The sequence below is a fragment of the Lissotriton vulgaris genome, chromosome 9 (genome assembly GCF_964263255.1).
Source record: "Lissotriton vulgaris chromosome 9, aLisVul1.2, whole genome shotgun sequence".
Classification (NCBI taxonomy): domain Eukaryota; kingdom Metazoa; phylum Chordata; class Amphibia; order Caudata; family Salamandridae; genus Lissotriton; species Lissotriton vulgaris.
The window spans coordinates 1,241,918,628-1,241,930,335 of record NC_141697.1 but is presented as its reverse complement, the minus strand read 5'-3'; positions in this window follow the sequence as shown (position 1 = coordinate 1,241,930,335).

Sequence of the window (11,708 nt, the reverse complement as noted above, 5' to 3'; positions counted from 1 at the left end):
ATTAAGAGTTTTAATATCATCTGGAGAGGAGATCTTCAAATAATGCTTGTTGTCTGTCGAAGGCCTGTGCTCACATCGGCTTATCACGACTGATATCTGTCGAAGGCCTGTGTGCACAACAGCGGCTCATTACAACTGATATCTGTTGAAGGCCTGTGTACATGGCAGCGGTTCATCACAACTGATGTCTGTTGAAGGTCTGTGTGCACAACAGCGGCTCATCACAAGTGGAGTCTGTCAAAGGCCTGTGTGCACAACAGCGGCTCATCACAAGTGATGTCTGTTGAAGGCCTGTGCATACAACAGCAGCTTATCACAAGTGATGGCCCCCGAGGAAGCCCTGAGCCCAGGACAAGCCCCCTCCACCACTACTTAAATCGCGCCTCTGCACACGCGTGTTGTAGGTCATTGCTGCTGAACTCCTGAGGCGGAAAGCCGGGAGCCACGGTCATTCTTTTTTAAAATTGTTCTTGTGTTTTTACACTGTGTTCTTACCTACCCCCAGGAAACGCCCACTGCCTCAGGCAACGCCCCCCTACACCACTACTTAAATTGCGCCTCTGCACACGCGCGTTGTAGGTCATTGCTGCTGAACTCCTGAGGCGGAAAGCCGGGAGCCACGGTCATTCTTTTTTAAAATTGTGAAATTGTTCTTGTGTTTTTACACTGTGTTCTTACCTGCTGGAAAGCCCTGATTCACTCGATCACCTCTCCCCGTGCAGCCGAGTTAGACGCTGCAGCGGGTTGTAGAGGGATCCACGCCATCCCCGAGGAAGCCCTGAGCCCAGGACACGCCCTCTGCCTCAGGCCACACACCCCCACCACTACTTAAATCGCGCCTCTGCACATGCGTGTTGTAGGTCATTGCTGCTGAACTCCTGAGGCGGAAAGCCGGGAGCCACGGTCATTCTTTTTTAAAATTGTTCTTGTGTTTTTACACTGTGTTCTTACCTACCCCCAGGAAACGCCCACTGCCTCAGGCAACGCCCCCCTACACCACTACTTAAATTGCGCCTCTGCACACGCGCGTTGTAGGTCATTGCTGCTGAACTCCTGAGGCGGAAAGCCGGGAGCCACGGTCATTCTTTTTTAAAATTGTGAAATTGTTCTTGTGTTTTTACACTGTGTTCTTACCTGCTGGAAAGCCCTGATTCACTCGATCACCTCTCCCCGTGCAGCCGAGTTAGACGCTGCAGCGGGTTGTAGAGGGATCCACGCCATCCCCGAGGAAGCCCTGAGCCCAGGACACGCCCACTGCCTCAGGCCACGCCCCTCTTCAGCTTTCTCACCTATTTCAAGATGTGTCATTCCCGGATGCGCAGCGAGCGCGCCGGCGGTGCGCCGAAGGCACGCCAAAGGCAAGCCCGTCCGCGACTAAACGGGACCTGGGGCCATACCCCCTGCATCTCACTCCCCACGCACAATGATCTATAGCTCATAGTCTGAGAATCATAGGGACGCGTGGCTGTTCACATACCTTTATGGCTACCGAACTGCCATCGATCTGTCAAGGGTGCAGACACACATTCAATGATAGTCAGCCGCGGGTCATGAAACAGGACTACCATATGCTGCTGTTGAATTGCAGGTCTCTACCTAAGCACAGAACGGAAATTGCTCTCATGTTAGAAGAACACATGCCAGATGCAGTGTTCCTGACAGAAACTTGGCTGACATCAGATTCCGAGCCAGATATTGTAGCAGCCCTGCCCTTAGGCTTCCAAATTACCCGCCTAGATTGGGTTGAAGGGAGAGGAGGAGGCCTAGCTATTATATGTAAAGAGCAGTATCGTTGTCGTACCACCCCTGAATCTATTCCAGACTGCGAGAGTCTTGCTTTCAGTATTGATTTCTCCCCCAACAACTGTTTCTCCGGCGTCGTAGCCTATCGCCCTCCGGGCCCGCCCAAACAATTTCATAAATCGCTCCCAGCCATTCTAGCTGAACAGGTCACTACTAGCTCCAATTTTACATTGCTAGGTGACCTCAATTTACATTGTGATTCCCTTTGCGATCATATAGCTATGGAACTGACGGATGATCTAGCGGCCCTTCAATTAGATCAACGGGTTGATGTACCCACACATATCAAAGGGGACCTTTTAGACCCAATCTTCAGCAATTGCACTGAACTAGTTATGTTAATGTTAATGTTAGTAGGTATTTATAAGCGCTCGTACGCCCGGAGGCTTCATGGCGCTGTAGGAAGGAGCTAGCGCAGGGTCACAGGGGAGGGAGCAGCTCAACAGTGCGCCTGAGTGAAAAGCCAGGTTTTCAAGGAATGTCTAAAACTGAGGATGTTGTCATTCAGTTTCAGATGGAGGGGAAGGGAATTCCAAAACCCAGCTGCAAGAAGGTCAAAGCAGCTGCCTCCAAGACGCTTCTGCTTGTAGGATGGGACAGTCAGAAGAGATTTATGAGTGGAGCGAAGATTACGTGAAGGAGTATATCTCTTAAACATGTCTCTGATGAAAAGGGGGCCGGAGTCATGTAGAGATTTGAATACAATGCACCCTGTTTTAAACGCCACACGCTGCTCCACAGGCAGCCAGTGTAGCTGTTTCAGGCCGGATCTTACAGACTGCCTCTTAGAGAGGTTCAGGAGGAGTCTGGCGGCCTGGTTCTGAACTAGCTGAAGGCGTTTGAGCTCTCCAGCTTGAATGCCAAGGTAAAGGCTGTTAGAGAAGTCAAGTCTGGACAGAACCAGGGAGATGACTATCTGAGTGAGAGCGGCCGGGGAAAAGAAGCTAGCAATTTTCTTGATTTTCTTCAGCTGGAAGAAACTAGCTGAGACAACTGCACCGACTTGTTTTTTGAGGGAGAGGTCTTCGCTAATGTGTATTCCCAGACTCTTGACCGAGCATGACTTGGATGGGGGAGTTCCCATACAGGAAGGCCAGAAGCTGGGGTTCCAGCTGAGGGCGCTCAGCCCCGGCAAGACCAGTTCGGTCTTGCCAGGGTTGAGCTTCAGATGACTGCAGTTCATCCATTTCAAAATGTGGGACATAGTGTTTTGAAATTCAACCACAGCATCCTTGGTGTTTAAAGGGAAAATCAACTGCAGGTCATCTGCGTAGTTGAATATCGTTACTTTGGCCCTCCTGAGGGAGTGCAAAAGGGAGCGTAGATATATATTAAAAAGCAGGGGTGATAACTAAGAGCCCTGCGGGACTCCGCAGGTAGAGGGTATGGTGGGGGCAGTGAAAGGTCCGAGTCTGACAGCCTGAGTGCGCCCCGTAATAAATGAGCGGATCCAGCTCAATGCCAGGCCCCTGAGACCTGCCTGTTCGACACGGTCGACCAAGATGTTATAGTCGACCGTGTCGAAAGCGGCTGAGAGGTCCAGCAGCACCTGAGCCTGATGTATTACCTCATCCGCATTCCGTCGCAGGGTATTCTGCACCGAGAGGATGACCGCCTCGGTGGAATGACATGGGCGGAAACCAGCCTGATTCGGTGCAGTGGTCGGTCAATCCATTTGTCTACCCTGGTCAGACCACTTTCTCATCCCTTTTACATGGACAACGTGCAAATCACTTCCCCCTATTCCCCTGATCAGGAACTCTAGAAATTGGGCCAGATTACCAGTTGACCTCTGGCTCCATAACCTGATGCACACTTGTCCATTGCGCAATGAGGACCCGAGCATAGCTAATCAAGAATATGAGGATTGGATATCTACATCTCTTGAAGCTACCCTTCCTATCCGTAAAGTTTGCATAAAACTGCCGCCTAGTTCTCAAAATCCCTCAGAGATAAAAAAACGCCTCGGCAGGAGATTAGAGAGAAGATGGCGTCTGGACTACGCACCGGATGCTAAAACCCAATATAGAGTGGCAATTAACTCCTACAAAAGCGATGTGAAATCCTCCCAGCCTGCTTATTTTTCAGGAAAGATTATGGAAGCTAAATCCAAACCCAGGGAAATCTTCCATATAGTAAAAAGTCTCACTAATATCTCTACTCCACTTAAGCTTACTGCCAAAACTACAGCTCACTGTAATGATCTGGCAGAATTTTTTCACCAGAAGGTAAATCTAATCTATTCCTCCTTCACGGTCGCAGTAACTAACCCTAGTGCAATGGGACAGGGGAATCTGGAGGTGGCGCCCTTTCGATCTCCAGCGATATTGGATCACTTGCCTTTGTTGGATTCCGAATCCCTGGACCAATTAGCTCACCAAGTAAAATCAGGATCACCATGCGATCCAGCCCCACCAGAAATAATGCTGTTGGCTAGACAAGTTGTGCTTCCCACTATTATGAATCTCTTAAACGCCTCCATCACCTCCTGCACTGTCCCGTCTGCATGGAAAAAGGCCATGGTCCGGGCTCTGCTGAAAAAATCTAACCTCGATCCTGAGGATAACAGCAGCTATCGTCCCATCACTCTGCTCCCATGGGTGAGCAAAATTCTCGAGAAACATGTCAACATCCACCTAATGGATTTTCTCGAGAATAATCAGCTGCTAGATGCCACTCAAACAGGCTTCAGACATAAGCACGGAACAGAAACCGCCCTGATAGTAGTTACTGAGGCAACCTTTAAAGATCCTGGATCAAGGGGGATCAGTGGCAGTGGTCCTCCTTGACCTCAGTGCTGCTTTCGATACGGTCAGCCACGCCACCTTGCTGAACCGCTTATCTGACGTAGGAATAGCAGGCGGGGCACTGTAGTGGCTCGAATCATTCTTGAGCTCTCGGTCTTTTCAGATCTTTGATGGAGATGCTGTCTCAACAAGCAGACCTTTGAACTGCGGAGTCCTGCAGGGCTCCTCCTTAAGCCCTGCGCTTTTTAACATCTATATGAGACCACTAGCTGAGGTTGTTCGTCCGTTTGGCATTAAAATCATCTCATATGCGGATGACACTCAGCTAGTGGTTTCTCTGGCGCAGGAGAATGGCCAATCAGCCCCATCGGGATTACTGAATTGCTTGGAGGCAGTTAAGGGATGGATGACATCATCCTCCCTTAAACTTAACGGGGATAAAACGGAGCTGATGCTCCTGGGATCCACATCTCCGGAATATTTTAACTCTCTCTGGCCCCCCTGCCTAGGCAACCCTCCACCCCCCAAGGACAACATAAAGAGCTTAGGAGTCTGGTTGGATAAGGCTCTTTCCTTCAACACTCAGGCCACTAAACTGCAACTTGTTTTGCCCTTCTCCGGATGTTGAGGAAAGTTCTTCCTCTCCTGCCTATGGAGGCCAAACAGGTAGCCGTCCAGGGCCTTATTCAATCCCGGCTGGACTACAATAATGCTTTGTATCTCCGCGCTCCGGAATACACATTACGAAAGCTGCAGATTGTGCAGAACTGCAGCGCCTGAACTTTGCTCCAGCTGCCTCGTAGACAATCAGCCAAACCGGGGCTGATCAAGCTACAATGGCTACCTGAACGACAGAGAATCACCTTCAAGGCGATGTGCATCTCTCACCAGTCCTTTTGGGGCACAGGTCCAGCAATTGGCCGCCAACTTATAACCCAGTACCACCCCACCAGAAATCTCAGATCAAGCCAGTCTTTTCTGGCCTTAGTTCCCAGAATAAAAAGAGCAAGAGCTGGTGGTAGGATGTTCTCCCTTAATGCTGCCAAATATTGGAATTCCCTTCCCCTCAAACTCAGATCCAACCCTAATCTCCTTTCGTTCCGGAAACAGTTAAAAACTCTTCTGTTTCATGCCCACCATTAAGCCTCCTAGTCAACCCTCTTCTGTTCAGTAAACATACCTTCTATCAGCGCTTAGACACCCTTGGGCAGCAATCGCGCTTTACAAATACCCATTTCATTTCATGTCTGTCGAAGGCATGTGTGCACAACAGCGGCTCATTACAACTGATATCTGTTGAAGGCCTGTGTGCACAACAGCGACTCATCACGAATGATGTCTGTCAAAGGCCTGTGCATACAACAGCAGCTCATTACAACTGATATCTCTCAAAGGCCTGTGGGCACAAGAGCGTCTTTTCACAACTGATCTCTCTCAAAGGCCTGTGGGCACAAGAGCGTCTCTTCAAAACTGATGTCTGTCGAAGGTCTGTGTGCACAACAGCGGCTCATCACAAGTAATAATCTCTGTCGAAGGCTTGTGTGCACAATAGCGGCTTGTCACAACTGATGTCTGTTGAAGGCCTGTGCGTACAACAGCGGCTCATCACAGTGTTAAAGACTGCAGACTTTTTTTTGTATCCTTTTCAATCAAAATAACAGACTAACATGTCCACTTCTTCAATTTCACTATACTAATTCAACACTAATCCATTACGGGTCCCAGAGTAGCGTGCTACTCGCCGAAAAGCACTTCCAACACCTCATAAGGGGTATAGTAAGCACTATATAAACGCAAACCTTTTTCCCTCTTCAATCCCTCCGCCACCCTTCTCTACCCAAATAACATATCCACCACTCAAATTACTTTCATATTTCACTATATTAATTTTCAACACTAATCCTTTATGGATTCCAGAGTAGCATGCTACTGTCCAAATAAGCGCTTCACCGCCCAATCAGGGGTGGTACACAGACAAAATATCGATTTTTAAATATCGATATACAAAAATATCGAAGTTTAAATATCGATGGGACAAAATATCGAAGGTAATATCGACAGTCTTAATATCGATATTAGTATGATATCAGTAATATCGAAGTTTTAAATATCTGTCAATAATATCGAAATAAATAACGTCGATGTTACTAATATCAATTTTTTAATAAATTTAGTGTATATTGTATTTATTATGTTTTATTATTTATTTTTAATGTAATTTAATTAAATATTGTCTTACTTCTGTAGCGGGTTGTGGGTTTATAGGGGAATAGGGTGGGAAGTAATTTAATTATGTTAAATTAATTATTAATTAGTAGGAATTATTAATTAATTAATTGAGAAATAATTTAATTAATTTTAATTAATTGATTAATTGATAAATATGTTCTGTAGCGGGTTATGGGTTTATAGGGGAATAGGGTGGGAAGTCATTTAATAATAATTAATATGTTTGTACATATTTTAATTAATAATTAATTGGTAATTAATTTATATTAATTAATTAATTAATATAATTTTGTATATTTATAATTATTAATTAGTTGGTAATTAATTAATATTAATTATTTAATTACATTAATTAGAGTAATTTTTTTATATATAATTTTTTGTTATTCTTAATTAATTGGGAAAAATAATATTAATTATTACATTAATTACAGCTAATGTGCTAATATATTTACTTTATTGTTATTGTTAATTAATAATTAATTGGTAATTAAATAATATTAATTAATTTTGGGTAAAGGAGTATTTTTAGGGTTCAGGGTCAGTTTTCGGTTTTTGGGTAAAGGGGTATTTTTAGGGTTCAGGGTCAGTTTTCAGTTTTTGGGTAAAGGGGTATTTTTAGGGTTCAGGGTCAGTTTTTGGGTAAAGGGGTATTTTTAGGGATAAGGGTCAGTTTTCAGTTCATGGGTAAAGGGGTATTTTTAGGGTTCAGGGTCAGTTTTGGGTTTTTGGGGTACAGGGATATTTTTAGGGTTCATGGTCAGTTTTTGGGTTTTTGGGGTACAGGCGTACAGGGTAAAAACAAAAAAATATTACATTAAATCAAATAAATAACATTAAAAAAATTACATTAAATTATTAAGTGTTTTATTTATTTTAAATGTATATGTATTAGTTTTATTTTTGTTTTAATATTTTTATTTAATATTTGTAAAATTTTATGTATTTTAAAATTATTTTTACATTATTCATACATTTAAAAAAACGATATTTTTGATTCCGATATTTTTGGACTACGAAATTATTTTTTCGATATTTTTGTACTTACCTTTATGAAGATAGGATTCCGATATTTTTGATGTCGATATTTTTGCTCCGATATTTTTGTATTTCGATATTCTGTCTGTCGATATTATGTCTGACATTCATCAGGGGTAACCAGCGATATATAAATGCAAACCTTTTCCCCCTCCCCAACCCTTCTCAATCCAAATGACTAGCATCCACCTCTCAAATTACTTTCATATTTCACTACACTAATCCTTTATGGGTTCCGGAGTAGCGTGTTACTCGCCAAAAAAAGTGCTTCAACACCCCCATCAGGGTTGATAAGCGCTATATAAATGCAAACCTTTCTCCCTCCGCTATCCTTCTGAGTCCAAATAACTGACTAACCTATCCACCACTCAAATTACTTTCATATTTCACTATACTAATTCACCACTAATCATTTACGGGTTCCAGAGTAGCATGCTACTCACCAAAAGATAGCTACAACACCCCTATAAGGGGTAACAAGCTCTATATAAATACAACCCTTTTTTCCCCTTTTCTATCCTTCCGCTATCCTGAATTCAAATAACTGACTAACCTATCCACCACTCAAATTACTTTCATATTTCACTATACTAATTCAACACAAATCCTTTGTAGGTTCCAGAGTAGCATGCTAGTTGCAGTAAAAGCACTTAAACACCTCATCATGGGTAGTAAGCGCTATATAACAGACCCCCCAGGATATAGCGGCATGGATTAGCAAATTTAGCGGCACAAAAATGGAAATTTAGCGGAACAAATATGGAAATTTAGCGGCATTTTATTTGGCGTTTTTTCCTTCAACAAACACAGATATCTTATTTTTTTCAGTTATTTAACAACAAAAATGCCCCAAAAGCAATCCCCCCAGGGCATGCTGCACACTGGGCACGCAGCAGGCCCACCAAGAATTTTTTTTATTAATTCCCCTTTACTTTATTTTCTTATCACTGTGCACATTAGTGACGTACATTTCTGGAAGTAAACACACCTGTGAATGCTCACTTGCCTTCTTATCTTTCTTTGTTTTTTGCTCTAAAGGCCTTGTGGCAGCAAACTTCATGCAGGCATTTGCCGAGTGGAAGGTCATTTCCCAGCTCTACAGTTTTGTACTAAACTTTGCTGCAGAATTTTTTTTTATCACAGGGACACATCCTTCCTCTCCGTGTATTCCATGGAATTCTTTTAGAAGGGACATTGTTTGGATTATTAGTGAACAAGAAAGGTGTTTTTCACCGATGCAGAACATTTAGCAAAACCAATCCGCAGGGATCGATTATACCACAAAAGCACATCTTACACCATATATAACTCTCAGACATGGAGCCGAGCATCCAACTTGACAAGACAGCCAGGTCAGCCGCAATAGACTATCTTTCATTCTCGCAGCTCCCCACTACTCTTCCCCTCCTTTCTCCTCTGATGTTTGTGGACCCCATGCAGGCGCCTAACGACCGTTGGACTCAACAAAAAAAGGCTTCAGCTCCATCCTCGCCCCCTCCCCCCAACACCCCCTCCTCCCGTCGTGTGTGCCAGCCCGGGATGAGCCTGCTTCCCGGGGACACACACAGCCGCACCTGAGCACTCCACACGTCTTTAAAAGACCATTTGCATGTTAATGAGGCTTTGTTGTGAAACAACCTCTTCTTAGGCCCCTGCAGCTCCACTCTGCCGATTTCTTAGGTACAGTCTGCCCGGGAGGGGAGTTTGTGTACAAACAGGGATGAGCAGCACCCGGGTCTGCCCACCTGCCGGCTCCCACGCCTGCCGTGTTCCACTCACTCTCTCTGAAAGAAGTGGGCATCTGCCCACTGGCCCTTGGCTCTCTACGACCCCCGAACTACTTGTCAGCCGCTGTTGGCTGCGTCATAATTTCCTCGTGAATTTATGGTTGCAATATGTGAAAGGTTAAGAATGTATTCAAAAGCTGAAAGAAAGGTGCTATACCAAAGTGCATTTTTTTTCTCCAATTCTAGACTCCTTAACTTCTTCCTGAAACCCTTTTGAGAAGCAGCTTCCTTGATAAATCGCAGCAGCACCGTTTATTTTGTTTATTAACACAACTGATGACGTGTACATTTTCTTGCTGGCATTCTTTTCGGACCTGCTCGTAAAGCATGTCCCCGTTGCCCATGTCTAGATGTAACCAATAAAGCAAGTTTGAATCTTAAAAAAAAAAAAAAAATGCTCTAGTTGCACCTGACCCCATGTGCCTTTTCGCCTGCTTCTCTCGTGTACCTTTCACTCGGCCCCATCTCTAATGCTGAACGGAAATACGTAGTGACGTGCGTGTTTGCTTACATCCAATAAGAAGCCACCATTATTTTTAAATAGCAGCAGGGACACCTTTTTTCGCGGCCGAAATGGTAAAAATCGCGGCCATCGCGCTTTTCCGCTGATTTCGCGATTTTTTTGTGAATCGCGAAAAGCTGGAGGGTCTGTATATAAATGCAATTACAATACAATTACAATGATGTTCGGACTCGAGTATATAACCAAATGGTTAGTGTTATTGCTACAAATAACACCTTTCCCATGATTTTATTTTCTTATAATTTTTTTTAACTGTGGTTATGTCCACAGTTATTGTGCGGTGAAAGCGTTTAAAGCGGTTTGGTATTACTGATATGGGTAGGTTATTTCCCATTGTTTTAATTTCTTGCTGCTTCATTTACCTATGACTCCCTCTGGGGACTTCAGAAGGTTAGGTATGTTTCTGCTCACCTACATTATTATAGATGTCCGGTCTGTCCCTCTCTTTTTCTAGACCGGTTGGTCTTCATACAAGACCTATTATGGATACAGTTCGCTGGACCTCCGGGGATAGGAAGGCTTAGGCATTTCATTCTAAAGTAAGGAATCTTCTGCTAGATGTCTCGATCAGATGAAAAAGTTACTTAACTTCGGTAATGTCTTATCTGGTGGCGACCAGATCCAGCTGCAGATTCCTTAACAACCCCCTCATCCTCCCCTGCTCTGCAAACCGGGTCCTGTTTGGTGTCAATTGTTTGGTCTTCTTTTAAAATAAAATAAAAAAAGAGATAAGAAGGAGAATCCAGTGATATTGGGCATAGGATTTCTCTGTCATCTCAGTATTTTTTAATTCATATTCATATTTTGAGGAGGGGGGGGGATCCAGTATTTATTTGACACAAGTGTCCTTTGTTTAAGCACACTGTTCATAGGCAGTTTCATTTCATGGCTCCACGTCTCAACTGTAGAAATAGTCATGGAAGACACAGATGTTAGCAAAGGGGTTATATGGCTTCCGTTGATGTCACATCTGGAGGACGACGTATATGCAGAGTCTCAGGACACCCTCTGCCGGGGCGCATATTTCAAGGTCCAGTCTCATGCCTGGGGTGAATTCTAAAGTAATGAATCTGCGGCTAGATCTGGTCTCCACCAGATAAGGTACTACCGAAGGTAAGTAAATTGTAAATTGTTGTGTCTTGTAAAGCGCACTGCTACCCGGAGGCCTCGTAGCGCTATAGACCGCTGGGGAACCCGTCTTGGCTTTCCCTGTGAGATAGTCCCTCCTGGGGGTCTCCAAGGTGAAACCAGGCATCCCCGGCGTTTGTGTGGGGCCGTTGTGGAGATGAGGCAAGCTAATGCCCAGAGTTGCCGAGTGTGCTCCCTGGTCGGAGTAGGCACCGATGCGAGAATTATCAGTCCGCTGATCCTGGTCCAAGACCCTGCCGCGTCGGGAATCGAACCCTGGTCCCGGGCCGTTCTCTGCACTCGGGTCTGCCGCCTCTAACCAGTGAGCCACACCTCTCCACCTCTGTTCAACAGGAGAACTCCAGCATGAGCCATGATGAACTCTACAGGTGACAGGTAGGAGCGTGGAAGGTGACTCCCCAAGCTCTGCGAGACAGAAAATTGGATAGCCAA